General features: G+C 39.4%; 1 long non-coding RNA gene across 1 annotated transcript; it reads left to right on the forward strand.

The window, feature by feature from the left end:
- Nucleotides 1–863: 863 nt before the first annotated feature.
- LOC113953292 lies at nt 864–13097 on the forward strand. The gene is made up of 4 exons (XR_003529823.1): nt 864–1028; nt 2291–2377; nt 3726–3797; nt 13002–13097. It is a non-coding gene; the product is annotated as an uncharacterized LOC113953292 (long non-coding RNA).
- The last annotated feature ends 8630 nt before the right edge of the window (nt 13098–21727 follow it).

Below are 21727 nucleotides of genomic sequence, written 5' to 3' on the forward strand. Positions count from 1 at the left end.
ATTAATAATGTAAAATTATATTATATATAATTATATAATATAATAAATATATGTCATAAATATATAATATGTTATAACAGATATATACTTATAAATACTGAATATATGTATACTAATATATATACTATGATATAGTATATATAGAGTATAATATATGTAGTATTGTATATATAGCATATGTATAGTATATTTATATATACTATAATAAAGTATATATAGTATGTACATTATAGTATATATATATTATATTATATATATTATATATTACATATATTATATACTATAATATATATGAATATATGAATATATATACACTAATATATAGTGAACAAATATTTTACACAATAATATGTAATATAATACTATATTGTGTAAAATAATATACATAATATAATATCATACAATAAATATATATTATATATTTTTACAATATGTGAATATTTTTTTATGTTTATATCTTTTTATTCAGCTGAAAATCTTTATTCTCTTTGCACCCTAATTTTCCCTGTCCACAGATATTCTGAGAGTGTATGGGGCACAATAATGAATTGTTTGCCCAGGGTAGAGCATTCCTGGGACACGTGGCGGACAATATCCCCTTGTCCCAAGCAGAGGTGAGCAGTGGCCACCTCGTGCCATGCCCAGTGCCAGGTGCACCACTTCGAAGGGGTATCCCTGCCACTATTTTGACATCTCTGCTGCTTAAATAAAAGGAAAAATGAGGCTCCAAGGCTTTGGGAAGGAGGAGGCAGCCTGGCAGGAAGGTTTCTCTGGTGGAGGGGCAGCTCCTGAGCAACGAGGGGTGGGGATTTGGGGCCCCGGTGCCCTCCTGGAGGAAGTTCCTTGGGTGCCTGTTAGACATTGAGCGCTTTGTGAGGGCCGGCTGGCTGCCCACTCCCTTAAGGGAACTTGACAGATCTTAAAAAAAAATCAGTTTTAAGCTCACATGCCCCAGTGGGTGCCAAAGCCACTTCAGAGAGGCTGAGAGATGGCTGAGTCGACAGGATTTGACTTCCAGAGGTAGAAAGGTGACAAACTCCATCATGAGAAAGGGGCAGCTCGGGGCCTCCAAGGCCGAACCTGCTCCCAGGATCCGGGGCCCGGCGTTGTATTGAACCTATTTATCTCTTTCATGGGCCCAAGGTACCACGGGGAAAGAAAAGTTGTTCAAAAAAACGCTGGCAGAATTCAAGGGTGTAAATGATGAATTACTTTTCATCAGCTGAAAGGAAACATACTCCGGAACAATACTGAAAGGGAGCAGGAGCATCTGACCTCCTGCTTCAGAGCAGCCAATATCTTCATTCAAGAAGACAACCATGAAATTACACAGAAAATGGGATTGTCATGAACAGCCCCTTGAAATCTCAGTATACAGTCATTACTGCATGGGAAAAAGCCTTCATCCACACATCATAACTTGTAACAGACAAGGGGGGGGGAACCCACCCTGAAAACCGGCCTTGGAGTTACCAGTAGGAATGTAGAAAATATTTGTTGATTCAAACTTTTCCCCTCTGGTCTCCCAAATCATTGTAAACAGACATAACAACGTTCTAAGACTGGCTTTCTGGCCACGGACAGCTTGTTGGAGCTGTTTGGTAAATCAAAAGAAAGGAAGAGAGAGGGAAAGCCAATCTATCACTTTATTTATATTATTTGTCTTTGGTGACTGATTTATCATTTAAGTGCTTTGAGAAGGGAGTCCAGAAAGCGTTGTCCAATTAGTGCTGCCCTCTTAAACCATGTCCTATAAATATTCGTAATTATCAGAATTGCAAAACAATCTTCATCAGAGTAACGTATTCAGGGGAAAAACTGATTTTCTGAGTTTGCCTAGAAAAGTTTATATTTATCCAAATTAGGCAGAGAACAGAAAGCAAACAAGAGGCTGTTGCTTTATTTGAGAATGAAACCAATCGCAGAGAAAGAGCAGCCAGGAATATGGGGATAAAAATAACACATTTAACTGTTTATTTCTTTATTCTTGCAGATTTCTACTTTGACTTTAATTAAGCTAGCCCTGGGCTAGTGGGCATGGAGAGGGTTTTTTGCTTTTTTATTCCTCTTTTATTTTTTTAATTCCTCATTAGGCTGTTTTTTCCTTGGCTCTCGTGGCTTTAATGACTAGTCCCATTAAATAGGTCAATGGGCTGCTTTTATTTCAAGTTTTATATAGGCTCATATCCCACTGAATCTTAAACACTGAACACCCAAAGCCTTTCTAGGCCTATTACTACATTCCTGCAGATAAAGATGCATTTCTTTCTCTTCTCCCTTCTCTCCACAGCAGCTGACCTTTCACTGGGAGGCACCTGGGGAAAGCTCTGGAAGGTTGGCATTGGTCTGGGCCAGCCATGTGTTAAGTACCTCCCAGGTAGGTATTTGGTTGAGGTTTGTAACCTGTGGGCAGTGAAAAAAAATAAAAAGGGAAGGGTCAAAACCACTTTTTATCTAGGAAAAAACCCAATAAAATAGAAAAACCTCGGGGTTTGAGTAGGGCAAAAACCCCAGCAAACTTGTGAATTAATGAGATTTATTTATGCAATAATGTTTTTTATGTGATATTTGCTTGGTGTCAACCTAGAACAAAACTTTATACTCCGGCATTGTCTGTGAGATGCTCCCACTGCTATTCCTGTGTTTCCTACATGATTCTGTAACCCTACAGTATGAATTATTGCTGTAGGTGTTTTGGAAACAGTCCCTTTTCTAGATGTTAGAGGGCTGCTGCTCTTCTGGCCAGCAATCTACATGGAATCCCTTCTCCTGACACATGAGGTTGGTGCCACGGATTTCTCTGCAGCAGAGCAGGGTCTCTCTGCTTGTGAATATTTCACACCAAGAAGAGAGAGTAAGCACTATTGACTTCTCTAAATGCTTCCACCCCACCTGAACTGCTGCATCAGAACCACATTAGTCCAGCAAATGTCCTATACTGGGAATTATAACTCATCGTCTTCTCCCAAGTCTTTATGAGGCCCTTGAATGCATTTTTTTCCTGCAGTCTTTTAGCAAAGTAGCTCGTTCTAGCACCACATTTGGCTGCACAAAATATTCAGTGTCACTGATGGGTCAGAGAAAAATCTGGCAAAAAGGTGTGTGGAGAAAACTGGGGCCATCATTGGTTGCCACAGGCAGAAACACAGCACTGAGGCAGCAAATTAGGTGATTGTGTAGAATTTGAAGATTCAGTTTCAGACACACCTTCAGATCCAATTTAAACTGTTATTTTAAGTACAATCTAAAAATAATTTGAGTCTCAACTCATACCTCCTAAGAATATACTCAAGACATCTGAATTGGGAAGGAATCAGTCCCTGTGAGCTGCGAATCCCAGTCTGGAGGCGTCTGTGTGTCTCTGCTGCCCCTGAAAGGAGCCCGCGGACACTTTCCTGCCCAGTCTGGAGACTTTCCTCCCCAGTCCAGTCCCCCAAGCAAGAGGAGATGGATCTTATCATCTCACTGCAATTTGTAGAGTAATTAGGCCCTTGACTGTGACAACCTTTAGCCTGTCAGCACTCGTGGTTTAACTCATAGTTAAAATGACAGTGGAAACTATTGCAGCTCTTCTAAATACCCCCATATTTTAACTAGATGAGGTGATATGTGGGTTTGCAGTGATTTGTTTAGATATACAGGGTAGTGTCAAAGGACTCTTTAAACTGGGATTGAATCCATTTGATTGTCTGGAAGGTGATTTTGATTGCCTTTTCCTCCTTTAGGGCTGAATGGTGGTGAGCCCAGCTTTTCTGCAGTGGGAAAGCAGGGAATTCGTGGCCAAAGAGTGGGGTGTGGTGAGTACAAACCTGTCACATGCTCTATTCCACCTCAAAAGATGCCTTTTATTCAGACTTAACACATTAGGCAGGTATGGCTAATCAAGTAATTTACCCACTGAACAATCTTTACTGCTGCAACAAACTGACCTCAAACCACACAAAGACTGAGCAGCTGAAATTTAAATTCTTTTTAGATATATAGATTTATTTTTTTTTATCCTGCATATGTTTTAGCACACTGTTAAGGAGTTGTCATTATCCTAATTATAATTAAGCCACTTGAAATAAATTCAGAGATAGTAAACAGTGTAAAAATATCTAAATAGGGGAGCTGGTCCATTGATTTTATGACTAAGTTATCACCTTATGTATAAATGATTCTGAGATGCTACAATTGAAAAACAATACCTTTAATTCAGCAGTCAAAATGATGCTATTAATGTGGAAAACTGATGAAAAAGAAATCCTAACTCTGTTTCTAAGCAGAGTGACAGGTATCACTGCACCGTGTCAGCCAACCTGAAGGCAGATTGAACTTTTGGCACACAAATCAGTGGTATAGATGAAAATTTTTCCCCTTGTTGGGAAAAGCTCAGTTATTCCTCTGGAGCAGTATCAGCACCAGAGAGGCAATTAATGAGATTTCCAAGAGTGTCTGGGCCCTGGATTCCAATCGAGTTTCTAGGTGATTTTTAAATGATGTCTAGAACCCATCTGCATCCCTTGGCACCCAGATCCCTTCAAACTGTCGGCTTTAGATGGCTGCCTTGATTCCTGATGGATCTACTCTGCAGCACAACTAATTGTGACTGACAGCACAAAAAGACAGGTGCAAAATTGAAGCCCAGGTCTAAAGCCTTGGTGTCGTGGAGCTGATGGACATTTAGTGTATTTTTAACGTTTTGCTTTCACTGGTTCCTTAATTAAATAAAAACATTTTAGATAGAGCAGCAGAAATCAACTTCTTTGACTGATATGAATCCTGTTTACTCTCCAACTCTGAACTCAGCAGGTTAAGTAATTGGGAGACAGAAAAGTTCCTATATTTCTATTTCCAGCTGGTGGTACACAAAAGGCAGGAAGTTATCTCATTAATGGGGCACCAGCTTTATGCAAATTATAGTAACAAAAAGGCTTCCCTTCATACTTTTCATAAATTACCTAATAAAGTAGGAATAAATGGCCATATTCAAGAGCCTTTGTTGTATTTTTAGCACAAGACTCTTTCTGTTACTGCAAATATGACTAAATGCGCCTTGTTCAAAAGGGGTGTTTATGAAATAAGGCCACTCAAAAGCTTTTATTCCTTAACAGCCTTCAGTTACTTTTATGGCACAAAATTAACATAATTAGTCACAGAGAATAGATGACATAAGCAGCGTGCCATGCACAAAAGGGGAAACCAGTATCTAAGGAAGGTATTTGGAGAGATCAAAAATTTTCAAAGTGCTCAATACTAGAAGGTCCTTTTTATTTGTGCACAGCCTTAAGATACTTCCCTACTCCGTGAAATTCCCATAATGAGATGCAGCAGACAGATGACATTAGCGATGAGCCATTAGAAAGAGGTCAGTTTTCTCTGAAAGATAGTCACTGTTCCTGCTCGTCATTAATTTGCAGCTTCAAAGCAGCGAGCATATGATAGTCTGGCATGTTAAGCAAGTTGCAGTTATCTTTAAATAACCATTTTTTTCCAGTTATTAGAAGCCTAAAGTTTTTTAAACTTCTGACTGAAAGCGAAATTAAAGCACGCAGCAGTGGAAAAAGGCTACGGAGAGATTAGAAAAGGGAAATCAAATGTGTTTTATAAATGAAGTTAGCTTTTCCCCAGGGAAAGGCTGCCTTAACTTTTAGCTCAAGAATTTGGGGTTGCATGTAGACCTCAGAGACTTGATTGCTTCCCGGGAGAAGAGAGAAAACTCCCTATTTTTAGCTGTTATCTTGTTGTTGGGTGAACATGTCCCTGATCCAAAGGGCAGAAATGCACGACTACATAAATAAAACTGCAGCCCAGAAGTAAAGGTATCCGAGGCTCTGGAAAAAGGTGGGAGAAGACAAATGGATTTGCTGTGCTTGTAGCTTTGTGGGAACTTTGGTTACATCTCTGTATTGGCAGTGAAATATACTTGGATATTACAAAAAGAGACTTGGATCATGTCTTTTCCATGAATGACCGAGGAGCAAGCAGGAGTGTACTGCAGCAGGCAGGAGGCAACTCCAATGCAACACTGAGATCTTGGTGTAAAAAGACTTGTCACACCTCCAAATCATGTCACACGTCCAAGCTGGTACTATCAAAGGCTCTTGTTTGATAATAAATATCCTTTCATTACTGGTCTTAACTTCAGGTCTAATGCTGAAGCTCAAAAACCTCAGAAGAATCCTTTTTTAAGCAATCCTGTCTTATTACTCAAGCCAAGACTGAATCTTGCTGCCTGGGTGATCCAGAACAGGAGAGCATTGCTGAGGGATTTACACTAGACCAGGGTTACCAAAGTCAACATAGCTTTGAGGAAATCATAAAGTATTAATCTATCCTATCAATATTATCATTAATTAGGGTTGGGGTTTTTTTCTTAATTCAGAGGGCTTTCGGTTTATGCATCTACACGATCACCTAAATCACCCAAATGTCCTGGTTTCCCTGGTTTCTCTCTGTCACCCTTATTCAGAGAGAGATCCCAGCTCATGCTCACACTGCTCATGCCAACTTTCCAGGTCGTGCTTGGCCAGAGAATCCCAGAATGGTTTAGATTGGAAGTGACCTTAAAGCTCACCTCATTCTCCCCCCTGCCATAGGGAGGGACACCTTTCACTAGCCCAGGTTGCTCCAAGCCCCATCCAACCTTGCCTTGGACACTTCCAAGGATCCAGGGACAGCCACAACTTTTCTGGGCAACACTTACTCATCCCTTGCACTGTTGGCACCATCCCTGGAACAGTTTGGACTGGAAACAAGATTACTTCCCCAGTATGGACCCCACACTGCTCTCAGGGAGTCAAGCAGTCATGGAGATGTGATCCCTACCACGTCTCTTGCCTTGAGAGCCGGGCAACCTTGCTTAATTATAAACTCATTGAGATGCAAGCCCTGGATCCACCCATGGCCAGATACCCATTAAGAGAGTCTCCCTTTTCCAGGCCATGGCAGGGGAGTCCAAGCCTTGTAGGTGTCTAACACAGGAAACACTTTGAAACATCTGAAGTAGGATGTGATAAAGCTGAGCCTGAGTTCCCATGGAAAATCAGATAACCGAACAAGTCTGGGGGCTATCATTAATCTGGGTGTTTTAATTTGGACTGGACTTTCCCTCTGGGCTGTGATTTACTTGGGATGAAGCAGGGTTCACTGAGCCAGGAGAAGTGCAGGATGTTTTACAGCCTGGCTCTGGGCTACACTGCCTTGACACTCATTTAGAACTACCATTAATGTATCTTTTTTTTTCAGCTCTTTGGATCTGGTTATGGATGCATTACAATTGGTTACACGACAAACACATCCAAATTTTGGATTCAGAATTGAATCCAGGTGTACATTCCCCCAAAGCCTTGGGATGGCCCAATTTGATGTCCCAGCCTGCTTTACCAGGAGAACTTCCAGTGTTACTCTGCTAGTTTAAAGAGTTCTAGCTGTTTTAAACTGTTCTTTCAGGAAAAATTTCTTTACAGAAAGGGTTGTCAAGCATTGGAAGGGGCTGCCCAGGGAGGTGGTGGAGTACCCATCCCTGGAGGTGTCCCAGGAAGGCCTGGATGTGGCACTCAGTGCTCTGGGCTGGGGGACAAGGTAAGCATCGGGCAAAGGGGGGACTCCATGGTCTTGAAGAGCTTTTCCAACCTGGATGATTCTGTGATTCCACTGTTACACAGTAAGCACTGCTTTAAATGACTTATTTACTGATTGAATTTTTATCAAGGTGGAGCTGCCAATTTTTTTAAGAAGAGAAACTTTTATGTGCCAAACCTCTCTGAAAGCCACCACATAAAGAAAAACATCCCTCTCTGGTGTTTGGCATCAACACTGGGGTCCTCATTCCCCTAGTGAAGTGTTTCTGAACTTGCAAACCCTCCCATTGCAAGGGGAAATCCAACCAACTGAAAATTTAGGAAATAACTTGTAAAATAGAGGGTTAAAAACCAAGTGATCTTTCTTCCTCTTTCTCCTACAGAAAACAACCTACATTTAGAGCAGTGCTCTCCCTCACTTTGTAAGAAACCTCCTTGAGTTTGTTTTGCTGCACTTTTTAAATAGTTTTTTCGGTGTAGAGCAATATTTGTGGACTGTTCTTCTATGGTCTGTAAGGAAAAAGAATCCATTTATTAGATAAAGAGTGAGGGGAGACTGGACAGATAATACAATAATAATTCCAGCCCCTGGCCACTGATTAACAGAGACACACAGCCTTTAATTTTAAAGTGCAGGAAGTCTTCTTTCCTTCCTTGGGACAACAAACAGATCATTATTCAAACCTTATTATGCCAAGGCCAAAAAATCTGGTTGTGTGGCTTAGGAGAAGGAGAATATGAACATTCAACAGGTGAACTGAGCAGCACTGAAAGCTGATGAAATGCCACTGTGATTCTGCCAAATCAGGTATAAACAAGTAATAAATATCAGTGTGAGCTGCAAACCTGTTCCAATAAGTGACACAAAGTGAAAAGATGTGGTAAAGAAACAGTTTGGTGAAAATTTGGAGGGGGAGAAGAATTTTACTGGATTTAAAATGAGAACTTAATGGTTTTTAAGTCTCTTTTGTTACATTGAGCCTGCTTTTTCAAGAGAAATTATGTTTTGCTTGTGATACATTTATAGAATTATTTCTGTTCCTTGCTTGTACTAAATTCTACTTTTTCCACTTTCTAATTTTTTATGTAAATCTTAAGTGAAGTAATATATCACCAAATGTCTGTTCCAAAATTAAAGTTCTCATCGTTGGGACTTAAAAATTTCATTTGGTTAATATTATGCCAACTAGGCATAGGATAGACACACAGGTGGCTTTAAAAGAAGTATTAGAATTGGTCATGTAGCTTTGATTCCGATATCAAAGTGTATAAGAATTGAAAGGAAAAAGATAAGGTAAAAGAAAAAAGGAAAAAAAAACAACAAACAACTTGCTTTTCTTAATTGAAAGTTAGAAAATATCCACAGACACTTCTTACTTTCTCTGAAAAGTTTAGTACAGACCAAATCCCAGCATGGCACTGATGAAGACTTTAGGCTGGTCCTTGATATTAGGCAGGAGCATAGGATTTGTGAAAATGCTCTGTTCACCTAATGATACTCCCATTTACATCAACAGGAGTAAATGTAATCAGTGCTGAGTGTCTTTCAAAGGCTTTCACCTAAAATGACAGAAAGATGCTACTTCAGAATATTATGTTTGAGTCTGATGACACAGGGAGACCTCAGAGCTCCTTCCAGGACCTAAAGGGACACCAAGAGAGCTGGAGAGGGACTTGGGACAAGAGGTGGAGGGACAGGACACAGGGAATGGCTTCCTACTGCCAGAGAGCAGGGATAGATGGGATATTGGGAAGGAATTCTTCCCTGGGAAGGTGGGGAGACACTAGAACAGGTTGCCCAGAGAAGCTGTGGCTGCCCCTGGATCCCTGGAAGTGTCCAAGGCCAGGTTGGATGGGGCTTGGAGCAACCTGGGCTGGTGGAAGGTGTCCCTACCCATGACAGGGGGTGGGATTAGATAATCTTTAGATCTTTTAGATGACCTTTAAGATCCCTTCCAGCCCAAACCACTGTAGGACTCTATGAGATGTTACTAGGACCAGAATGATGTGACAATATTGAGTATTTTCAGTTGCTCAGACTATAAGTTTTTGATTTTTGTAATTTTCAAGACCTATGTCTGCCATTATCAATCATTTCTACCAATACCATGCTACCAAAGTTTGGAAGATGGATGCAAACAGGCTGTACTGCAGAAAAAACCCGAAGGCTGCAAGGTATTTCCTGAAATTCTTGCAGTAGAAGGAAACCAATGGTAAGGAAAGAAATAAAACAAAAGGAGATTCTGGCAATTTCTACATGTCACGTTCCAGAATGGATTATATCTACTTTAACTAATAAGAATCTATAGAACAGAAAAAATTATGAATTGGATGCTCTTGTTAAGGTCTAGTTCAGTTTAATTAAAACACCAGCTCTAGAGCAATAAATATGTGCATTTGGGCACCCAGAGCCTGGTTTATATATCAACACACCCACAAACCAATTTATAATACACAGACAACCTTGTTCATTATACCTAAACTTTTTTCTTTAAATACACAGCTTTATACATTATTTTAAACACATTTTTAACACATGTTAATAATATTCATGCTGGTCCTTTGAAAAATCTGTGAGATGTGGTTAATGAAGAGAAACTGCAGCATAAATTGCATGTAAAATATGCAATCCACAACAACATATTTTTTTTCTCAAGCTGCAGGGATTTTTTTACATTAAACATCTTTTAGTTTGTTTAAATTTATTCCCTATTGTTTATAAAGAGCATCATCAGCCACTACTGCCTGAAACAACTACAAGTAGTAAACCAGGCAATCTTCTTACTTTAATAAGATTCTTTGGTTAAAAATAGATTTCAAGTCTATCTCACGTTAAAGGATGTAAATCCTAATGAAATTGCACAAAATGTTTCTCATTTCCAAGGTGGTTTTTTTTTTCTGTATAGCCAAATACTTTTTTTTTTTTCACCAAAAAAAATAACCAGAGGGGTTTTTTTGTTGTTGCTGTTGGTTTACTTTTTTTATTCCCACTGTCACTGGACAGTCCATTGGGCATTGGCATATGATTTATTAAATAAGCCTTATGTGAAGGTCCAGTTCAGGTATCTCCACTTGTATGGTTATTTTATTTTATTTTATTTTATTTTTTTTTTATTTTTTCATTTAAAAAATTTTAATTTATTTTTAATTTTATTTATTATTATTATTTTTTTTTAGTAACATGTCCATGAGATTTTTCACAATATGTCGCCCAGCTGCCCTTTGCTGCAATTTCAATGGACTCCTGGTTTTTCCTGCCCATAATTTTATATGCAGTTTTGCCCCAGTCTCTTCTTCTATAAAGCGAACAATCCTAATTCCTTAAGTTTTATTTTTTCCCTTGAAATTCTGTTTTTCTACATGCTTATCATCCTCACTCTTCTCTTTTAGTCTTTCTCCAATTTATCCACATCTTTCTTGTCCTGGGTATTTAATGATTGTGTACAGAACTGCAGCTGGGCCAAGTATTATCAAGGCCAAAAATACAGCAAAGTTATTCTACATTATTTCCAGTTGTATCCATATGCAGGACCCCGAGGTGTTATGCAGCTTTTTTCTACAGTGTGATAACATTTTATATTTTGATTTGTGTAATTGTCACAAAGAACTTCTGTCTCAGCAGAACATCTCCCATTCTGCATTTAACAGCCTGATTATTCCTCGCTGACTGTAAAATTTGCATTTTTCCTTCTTTCATTAAATGGGATTTTTAGGTCTTTTCTCCAATCTGACAAGGCCTTTTAAATTCTAATACTGTGCCTTGATGTACTGGTGTGTCCAACTCTGGGGTCCTCAGCACAGGAAAACCTGGATCTGCTGGAGTGGGTTCCAAGGAGGACCACAAAGATGATCAGAGGGATGAAACACCTCTCCTATAAGGAAAGGCTGAGAGAATTGGGGATGTTCAACCTGGGGAAGAGAAGGCTCCAAGGAGACCTTAGAGCCCCTTCCAGAGCCTCAAGGGGCTCCAAGAGAGCTGGAGAGGGACTTGGGACAAGAAATGGAGGGAAAGGACACAGGGAATGGCTTCCCACTGCCAGAGGGCAGGGATAGATGGGATATTGGGAAGGAATTCCTGGCTATGAGGGTAATGAGAACCTGTGCCAGGTTGCCCAGAGAAGTTGTGGCTGCCTCTGGATCCCTGGATGTTCAAGGCCAGGCTGGACGGGGTTTGGAGCAAGATGTCCTTGTTGGCTGTAGGGGTGTTGGACTAGAAGACCTTTAAGGCCCCTTCCAACCCAGACCATTCCATGATTCTATGGAATTCCACTCTGTCTAGAGCTGGATACACGTGCTGAGGAGTTTTAAATTTCAGTTTTTACTTTTGGTGTCCAGAAAACTATTCAGTCCTCCTCATGTAGCAGAGATGAGTTAGTACTCAGTAATCAATCCAGGCTTTTACAGCTTAAAAGATTAGCCCACCACAAGGAATTGTTTTGCTTTATTATTGCAGTTATTATTAACAAAATTGCTGGCAATCCCTGGACTGTAATTTATGTCAGAATCCTATTGTGGTAAAACCTATAAAAACACACATGAAGACAGCGACCCTGATTCAAATAATCTGGTGAAAAACTAGACAGAATATTGAATATGACAAGGAATGAGTGGTGACTTACATTTGTAGATCATCCAGTCAATCATATTACATCCATATTATATATCATATCATATATCAAGCCTTACATACAGCTTAGCAGGTCTCAATTATTTTAAAATATGTCTCAATGAATGAATACATGTTCATCTGTGAAACCATTCATCAGAAAGCTGATTCCTTATCGCCACTATGGAAGTCACAGACGTGGAAAAATGGGAGAAGAGGGCCTTGGACCACACATGACATAAATCTGGATGAGGGTAGGAGTGGCAGGGAAGGGATGGATGTCACCTGAGGGGTGGCATTGTTGGGGAAATGCTGGATAATACAGAGGGAGAGGTGCAATATTGTGAAGGTAAAGCTTCACAAGGAATAAGAGGAAAAGCTTCACAAGGGATAAGAGGAAAAGGGTGGCAACACACAGGGTTTATGCAGGTCCTACAGAAAAGGAGAAAGATGCAATCCCATGGTTGATAATTTCACTGAAATTTTCATTGTGTTCACCTGGAAGCCTGAAAATTTAAGTTGGTAGAGAAACACTTCTATTTGTTTGGTTTGGTTTTATTTTGTTTTTTTTTTTAATTGAGGGGTTATGCTTCTGAAGTTGATAATTTTGTTTTCATGTCTCTATTGGCACCAGCTGTTGATTTTATCAATTCATATCAAATTTACATTTCACCCACACACCTCAGAGCTGGTGAAAGAGTAGAGACACAATAAATGATTTTAGAGTTGAGCTGGAGCATATTTGTGAATATTTGTGAAATCTGACTTTGCTTTTGCTTTTGCTTCTTTCAGGAATTCCCTGTTTGAACTGTGCTTCCTTTCCCTTTCAGGTGTGAGCTCCATTGTATTAGAGTTACTCAGAGGAGCAACAAGCTGCACCATGTGACTTAGCCACAGATTTTTTGGTTCTGCAAATTAATCTCTTGCATTTTATATTTCACTTTGTCATTTATTTGGTATATTTTTAATTTCTTGGGACATCCCTAAATCTTGTAGCAGGTTATAGAATGTATAGATATTGGTAACAATGGATAGAAAAGATAAAGGTAACTTATATACGGTATTGTCAGCTTTTGTAAAGGTCTTTAGTAGGAGAGGTACAAGGCATATTTTAATCTGGGGCATGGTCTGTAGTAAGCAGACTCTAAAGTAAGTTTGAATTTGGATTGGGAAGAATATTTACACTAGAAATAGGATTGACCACTCTTAGTTTAGAGGAAATTAGTGAAACCTTCCAAATTCATGAGAACTAGAATGGTTTGGGTGGGAAGGATTCTTAAAGTTCATTTCCTTCCAACCCCCTGCCACAGGCAGGGACACCTTTCACTAGCCCAGGTTGCTCCAAGACCTGTCCAAACTGGCCTTGGAAACCTCCAGGGATCCAGAGGCAGCCACAGTTTCTCTGGGCAACCTGTGCCAAGATCTCACCACCCTCACAGGGAATAATTTCTTCCTAATATCTGATCTAAATCTCCTCTCTTTCGGTTTGAAACCATTCCCTGTGTCCTGTCACTCCATCCCTTGTAAACAGTCTCTCTCCATCTTTCTTTCAGGCTCCCTTCAGGCACTGGAAGGACACAGTCAGGTCACTCTGAATCTTCTCCAGGCTGAACAGTCCCATCTCTCCCAGCCTTTCCTCCCAGCAAAGCTGCTCCATCCTCTGCTCATCTTGGTGCCCCCTCTGGACTCTCTCCAGCAGCTCCATGTCCTTCCTGTGCTGGGGACCCCAGAGCTGGATTACTGTCCAGCTCCATGTCCAACAGGGTAATTTGCTGTCCTCCAGAGATCCAGCTGATTTCAGGTTGCAGTCAGACCTTATGTCCTCCACCTTCCAACAGGATGACATTTAAGCAGCTTTGGCTCTTTTTCCTAGTTTTGAGTTACATTTTAACACATTCAACTTCCAAATTATTGCTGCGTGAAGGAAAAAGTCTGACTTTTTTCATATAAATTAAAGAAGGGAATGAGTGGCTGAAAGCCACATTTAGAAGTTACAAACAGATGTAAAAATTGTCCAAAGTGTCCCAACTTTGAGCTTTAGCTCAGTAAAGTACCTGCCCAGTTGTGAGCACGTTTGATGGGCTTCCCACTGATTATCTCCTCAGCTCAGAGAAGTTGAGAAGCCTGGAGCTCCCATACCACGGCATCAATCACAGCCCAAACAGGGCAGAGCACCATGGCTTCCCCACTCATGTTGGAGTTTGGTTCTCCAGCAGAAAACAAAGGAATTGCAAGAAGAATCCTATTAATTCCGGCTGCTCTAATGTGAAACCGGATTTCATTTTTAGACTTCTATTTTCTACTGTAATTATATAAATCTGAACATACTTTGGAGATTATGAAATAAGAGCCGGAGAAGCCAGTTATTTTTCATCATTTATTTTTAAAGCAAATTTATCTTTGAATTGTCATCAGTTAAAATTCCTGAGCAGCAGACCACAAATGAGTACAATATGAACACGATTTTCCATGCCAACCCAATTCAAGTGAAAGATTTAAAGATATTTTTTGGGGGGTTTCCTTTGAACACTTTGATTGAACACAAAGTGTGACCAGTTCCACCTTTTTAGGTCATGGGTCATTCTCCAAGTTTACAGTGTGTGTGTGTGTATGTACACATGTATAAGTAAACACAAATAATACTAAGCTAAACCATGTATTGGCAACATAAACTCATTAAATCTTCAATTTAATGGATTCTGAAACCCTGAAATACTCTGCAAAAGGGAACAGCTACAGGAACACAGGAAAGAACTAAAAAATCTTGGAAATAACACAGAGGAGGCTCCTAAGTGCTTCCTTTCCTTTGTGGTAGTGGCTTAATATTAAACGCTTTGATAGCAATAATTGAAATTTTGTTTCATATTTTGGATTTCTAAGAAGAACTATTGTTTGTCCCATCCCTGGAAGTGTCCAAGGCCAGGTTGGATGGGGTTTGGAACAACCTGGGATAGTGGAAGTTGTCCCTGACCATGCAGGGGGTGGAACAAGATGATCTTTAAGGCCCCTTGTAACCTAAACCATTCTATGACTGTGTAAAAATGAGAGGTATGAGACATCTTTTTCAAATAAAATTTTAGAACCATACCTAATTTTGTCCTATTAGGCATTGGGTAAGCAAATTGTTGCCCTTAATTATTTTCATGTTTATTTAGAACTTGCCCCCTTTTAATATCCTATTTCCATTTCTCTTTGTAGGTTCTCTCCCTAGCAGTCATTCGACATGACTGGTTGACTTTCTAAATTTAAGTTTATTGCCTGTATATCTACTGTCTCCTCTTTGCATGCTGGTAGTTTCTGGGTATTTTGCTTTGCTCTTCCCTCTCAAAGCCCTCCAAGCTCTTTTTTCCCCCTCAAGTCCCGGGCATTTTATGTCACAACGTGACAAAAATGACAAATATGTCAAATATGACAATCCTGGTTGTCATATGTACGCAAGTCCTGACTTCTTTTGGTCTCCTTAGTATTGAAAAGTTTGAAAATTCCATCCTTACAACTGGTTGCTTCACTAGGAATTTAATGGACACTTTTGGTTAAGGATGGACGTGTTTGTTTTTACATGTTGTTCACTTTATTCCCTGAAGAGATTTGGAGCAGCAGCCAGTGGCATCTATTTAAGCCAAAGTTTATCAAGTCCAGGCTTTGACTAACAAAACAACCACAAGGTGCTTTTCCTACATAAATTATAAACAATATCTCTGTCAAATGCCTACTTCTTAATAATTCTTTTTGCATGAATAAGGCAAAGCTACAGGTGTCTCACCTGGCCAAGGTTCCTCAAATGTAGGCTCAGTATACTGGAGTTTTTCTCACCTTTGGATCTCCTTTAACTTAAATCTGTGCAATAACATATTTCTAGTCAAGTTTGGCTTCCTCGAAGGTATTTTGCTTCTTTTCAGGCCACTAAAAGTGCTTTTTCTTTCTTGGACTGAATGATTGCAACTGTAAAATAGATCCCAGTTCTTCCTTTGGAGCTTATATATCTGGCATCTAAACTATGCCAAAAATGATTGCTTTTGGGGGGCTTGGGTGAAGGATTCTGATTGTGATATAAAGAGGAAGGAACATAAGTAAAACAAACATTTATGACTTTGCAATTTGCATACCACGTTTAGCTCGGCTTTGATTTAAAACAGCACATAAAGCCCCAAAATTGATCTTAGAACAGCAAAGTCGAGCTTAACTGCAGCAATTCCATAAGCATTGTTAGGATATATTAGAACAACAGAAACTTGACATTCATTCTTGGTTTCTCCTTCAAATTTATTCACTTCTTGGTGCTAAGAAACATAATTTGATGTCGCTGACTGTTGTGGTGTATTTTTGTATGAACTCTGATGGGCTGAGTCATCCATATCCATCTCCAAAGGGTTACAGGGACGACTGAGTGCTTTGATTAAAGTTTTCAGTGTTTATTTAGTCACTTTTATTGTGCTTGGAAGTCTCTCCTGCTAAATATATTCACTTGAAGCCAGAACCCACACTCGCAGGTCTCCATGTAACCAACCTTCTGGGACAAAATCGAGTTCCTGAAAGCTTAAGCCCGAAAATATCGCAGCACGATTATGATTTGAGCAGGGAAAGGAAATTGGAAGGAGCAACTGAAGATATTTTACTCTTATGAATTAGTACACAAACACAGATTTATAGCCTGCATATGTGTTTTGTTTTTACTGATGGCTGTAACTAAGGACACCTGTAAGTCAGGGGAAAAGGGAGAGAATGAAAACTAATGGGAGGAAAAATGTAATAATATGCAGCATTTCAGAGCTGATTTGGAGTCTGTTATGTGAACCTTAAAAACTTGTTTTTCTTTTCCTGGAAAACCTGTAGCATTTAGTTGGTGTGCCTTAGTGTAAAGGACGAAATATAATGATTTTTTTAAAGATTCTTTCAGCGTTTCCAAAGGAAATGTTGAGCTAAGTGTAGAATTCGTGGGATCAGTTAGCTTATAAATAATGATCCTTTATGCTGGCATTGGGAAATCCATGTTCCCACAGCTAGTTCAATAAAGCAATTAATATCAATGAATGCTGAAGAAAGCAAATCTCCGTTCACTTTTGTCTGGATTAGTTAACATAAGGAAAATCCCATCCCTCTCCTGGAGTATTTAACCTTCTCCTAGGAAGACATGCTAATGAAAGGTAAATAAAACGTGCTGCTTGACATGTGTTTGCCATTCCTCCCCATTCCTGGTGTCACACACTTTCCCTCTAACATTTTTTTTCCTCTGGAAATCTTCACCGTGGTTATTTTGTTTCACGGATCCCCCCCCAGTGCCAAACCTGCCTTGTCATTATCCCTGGTTCCTGCTGGTGTTTCCAGGCTTGTTCCTGCTCAGCTGACTTTCATTAGGGAGGGACTTCACCTCCAAAACTCACAGATAATGTGTCTTGAGCACACACAATGCGTAGAGAATTCCTGATTTCCTTGGCATCGCATCCAGCCCAAGGGCAAGCGCTGCTCGTCCAACAGGGCATATTTCTGCAGTGTGTGGAAAACTGCCCACTAAAGGGAAAGGAAGGTCTGTCGAGGGAATGGGTGTGGTTTCACTGACCTCATCCCACAGCCATGAATTTGTGTGTTCAGGGCTTTGTAGATCAAAATTTTTGATAAAACAGACTCGTAAAACAGCCCTGAACTTTCCCCGCATTTGGCTCCGTTATTGGAGATTTCACACACGAGCAGTAAAAAAAAAAAAAGAAAAGCTTAAAAGATTTTTATCTCAGGGCAGCCAAGAAGTGTGGTAATAAGGTAAAGGTTGAGAAGCATTGTTGGCATAAGAAATCCCCTGCTTACACTGGATTTATAACACACCCAGTTTAGTAAGAATTGGCGCTGCTGAGCGTTTTCTGACAGTGTTGGGATAAAATATTGCAAAAGGCAGAGTGGCCAAGTCTCACACCTGAGGAGTGAGACACACTTCATTCTGCCCATGGAGGAACCTCAATCAAACTTGAATGTTGCTACAATGCAATTACTCCTCTCTTAGGAGCTTCAACTGTACAAAGTCAAGGTTTAAAACTTGTGATTTTGGGATAATGTACGAGTTTATTAACCCCTCAAGTATTTCTACAGCCCCTGCATTTGGAGGGATAGGCTTTTAAAGTTTACTAGGCACGTTTCAAAGGGAAGTAATGGAGTGTGATGCCATGGGTGTGAGGCCAAAACAGGTCTGCAATGAAGTTTAATTTTTTAAAAGAGTAAATAAAAAAATCTATGGAGCTTTGGATTGCATTTCCTGTCGTCAGTGTGTGTGCTGAGACCTCCCCTGTGTTTCGGTAAATGTTTAATGAGAGAAGAGATTTCAAGGTTTGAGAGATCCTGTGGAGGGCTGAGGTTGCTCTTTTACAGGATCACAGAATCATCAAGGTGGGAAAAGACCTCCAAGATCAAGTCCAATCTGTGACTGATCCTCACCTTGTCAACCAGTCCAGAGCACTGAGTGCTGCATCCAGTCATTCCTTGAGCACCTCCAGGGGTGGGGTCTCCACCACGTTTTATATACTTTTGTTCATATGCAAAACCTCATATCTTGTCATAATCTCTTCTCCTTTCTCCTTGCAGTTCTTAATCAAAAAACCATATTGTTATAAGGAACCTGTGCTAAAGATATTCATGCAAATAGAAGGAAAATTTTGGGGTGTGCAGGTGTGAGTCAGACAAGAAAGGACCACAAAGTATGAACACATTTACTTTTGTACCCTTTCTTTTCTTCATATATATTCTTTATTTTGAAGAGATCTTATTTCACATATTTCAGAGTCTCTCCCTAGTTCTTATCATGATTTTACTCTGCTCGTTTCCATTCCATCCTCTGTGCTGTGTTACTTTTGTCATGGAAGCTGTTTTATACCTCCCATGTAAGAAGGAGAGAAAAACCAGACATTGAGTTCAAGCCTCATATTCAATTTACTATGATGACTGGGGGAAGTTTAATCTGAAAAAACAAATTTATCAGGAGATAAGAAATAGAAACAGACATTAAAAGAGTTAAATTGAAAAACTTATAACTGCTCTTATAGTTTTGGGGTTTCATTGACATGAAGACTCATAGAGTTGCTCAATAATTTTGTGTTTTCATAAAATTGATTTTTTTATTTTTAACAATATTAATATTACAGGATAGAGAGGACAAATTTTTAAAAAAAACCCAAGTATCTTGTTTCTGGTCTGGTCAAACCTAATAAAAATTTCAGTCTGTCATCATGAACAGGGGATATTTCATTTCATATCAACTTGACAGTCATATGTGCTGGCTGATGGTGATATTTTTACAGACTTGCAGCCCAAGTTCCTCAGCCTTTCCCTTCCTAGAACATGCTAAAGTTTGATGTTGGGTTGTAACTTTTTATGATGATCAGCCCAGCAGAGTTGTTTTAATGTGGAATGGAGGTTCTGTCCTTTTAGGGTAGCTTGGTTGGAGATGTTGGTCTGCAGGAAAAGGCTGGGTCATGAAACTGCCATCAGATTTTCAGCTTTACTCTCCTCATAGCTCCAGGGAGAGGTAAAATACAGCCTCACCTTCTCTGCTCTACACAGGATTAAATATGCTGCTTTTTTCCATACAGACAAGGACATGGTGTGTCCTCTTTGGCAGGCCCAGGTGAGTAAAATCTTCCAGTTTGGAAAGGTAACTCCATGTGGCCAAAGGGATAATTTAGGAACTTGCAAACTATTTCTGTCTTTTGAGTCACGTTCAACAGCACTGAGAAATTAGGTTGCCCAAAAATACCCCAAGGGTTGATTAAGTCTTGAGATGTTCCTTTTGCAAACTGGCAGCATCCTCCTTAGTATTCCATAAGACAGTGAATTGTAGGAATATAGCGCAGTTTGTCATGTTTCTAAAAAGATCTGTATTTTTTTTGTTTTATCCAGGAGGCATTTGTATTTCCAACACTGCTGAAAATCAGGGGACAGGTTTGGCTTGGGCACAGACAGAAATAATAGAGAATTTGCCATTTCTCCTTGCCCTGTAAAAGCACTGGGGAAAACTGCAGCCACTGGCTGATGGAAGGATTTGAATCTCAAGTAGAAAATAAAAAAAAACAAAACCAAACCTTTTACAATTGCCTAGTACTGTCAGAAAAGATCCTGCTGCATTAAACATATTTTTAAAGATTAATTTTTGCTGATTTCAAGTAAAAATGTGCCAGCAGAAGTAAACTAACCTCCTGCAGATAATACAGGTAGCCACAAACTTTGGCTGTTCTCTAATTCCCAAACACTTATCCCCACATACACTTCCTGTTCCCTGACTCTCCTCAGCTGGGAAAGTCATTATCTGAAGGGAGAGATTTGCATCTGTCAGCTGGGAAAGTGATTACTTAAATTGATAGCAATAGCAGTTGTTTCAGTTTAAAATGGTCAGCTATGGGGGGGTGTTAATTTTTATTATTTTTCGGGGGGGAGAAGTTGTTATTATTTAGCAAAATTTATTGTTGTGAGCATCAAAGAACTAAATAGCAACAGCTCAGCTTTTTGATGAGCTTCAGGTAACTTTTGGAAATAAACTGGCGAAATACATGAGGATTTTTGGAGAGTGTTCTTTAAACCTGAACAATTACACTAATTCACAGAAAGTGGTTATTTGCAACATTTTCTTTTGTGCCTTCTCTTTAAGTTGTTTCATCTCCATCATGTTTTATCCTGACATACAGCTGGGACTCAAACACTACTGGGGCAAACACCATCCTGGAGACCCTCTCCTTGTCCTTGAGATACCCCAGAGTTAAAGCTGACAAGAATTTGGGTGCACCTTAAGTAAGTTGAGTGGATTGCAAAATGATGTCTTAGAACAGGAATTTGTAGCCACTTCCCCCGCCCAAATCATCTTTTTCAGCTTCTGTGAATTGCCTTTAATTGCCGTGAAGGACACCATAAATATTTGGTTCTTTGAAAAAGTTATTGCTCAGAGTCTCAAACTTTTCTTTAAAAATGTAGGCCAGCTCCAAACTGCTCAAAAGTGTGACTTCACTGAATGCTCTTAACATCCATATTTAGTTCCCAAATAAGCAGCCTGATTTTCAGTAACACTGTGCAATCAGTGAGTCTCATTGACCTCACTAAGAGTGTCTGCCTTCTCAGCAATTCCAAAAAAGAAAGCAATTTATTTAGAAGTCAAATATACTCAGAGAGTCTTCACTTGTTCATATTTTCCTAAAGAATGTATTTTTTAAAATGTATTGAACTTTCTGTGTTCATGTGTTCTTTGAGGGGCACAGACAGGATGAATAATTTTTATGTGTTTATCTCCAGATACTTTTGTATTATTTTATTCTAAAATGATATTAATCTTTTATTAGATTTGAATAACATGAGAAGATTGAGATGTCTTGGGCTGTGTCGGAAATAAAAGAACAGTTGTCTCCACTGTCCTGTTTTGGATCTGGTTTGGAAAATACTTTGTGTGGAAATTTCCACCTTCTTATTTCAAATGGTTTCAGAATTTAAATGATGCCTGTATTTAGGCAACCTGGGTTTGGACTCAAGTGTTGTCTGAATGTCTGATCCTTTGAGTTTTGTTATTTTGACTCTTATCTCCCATATTTTTATA

This window comes from Corapipo altera, unplaced genomic scaffold (assembly GCF_003945725.1).
Source record: "Corapipo altera isolate COAL_440 unplaced genomic scaffold, ASM394572v1 68, whole genome shotgun sequence".
Classification (NCBI taxonomy): domain Eukaryota; kingdom Metazoa; phylum Chordata; class Aves; order Passeriformes; family Pipridae; genus Corapipo; species Corapipo altera.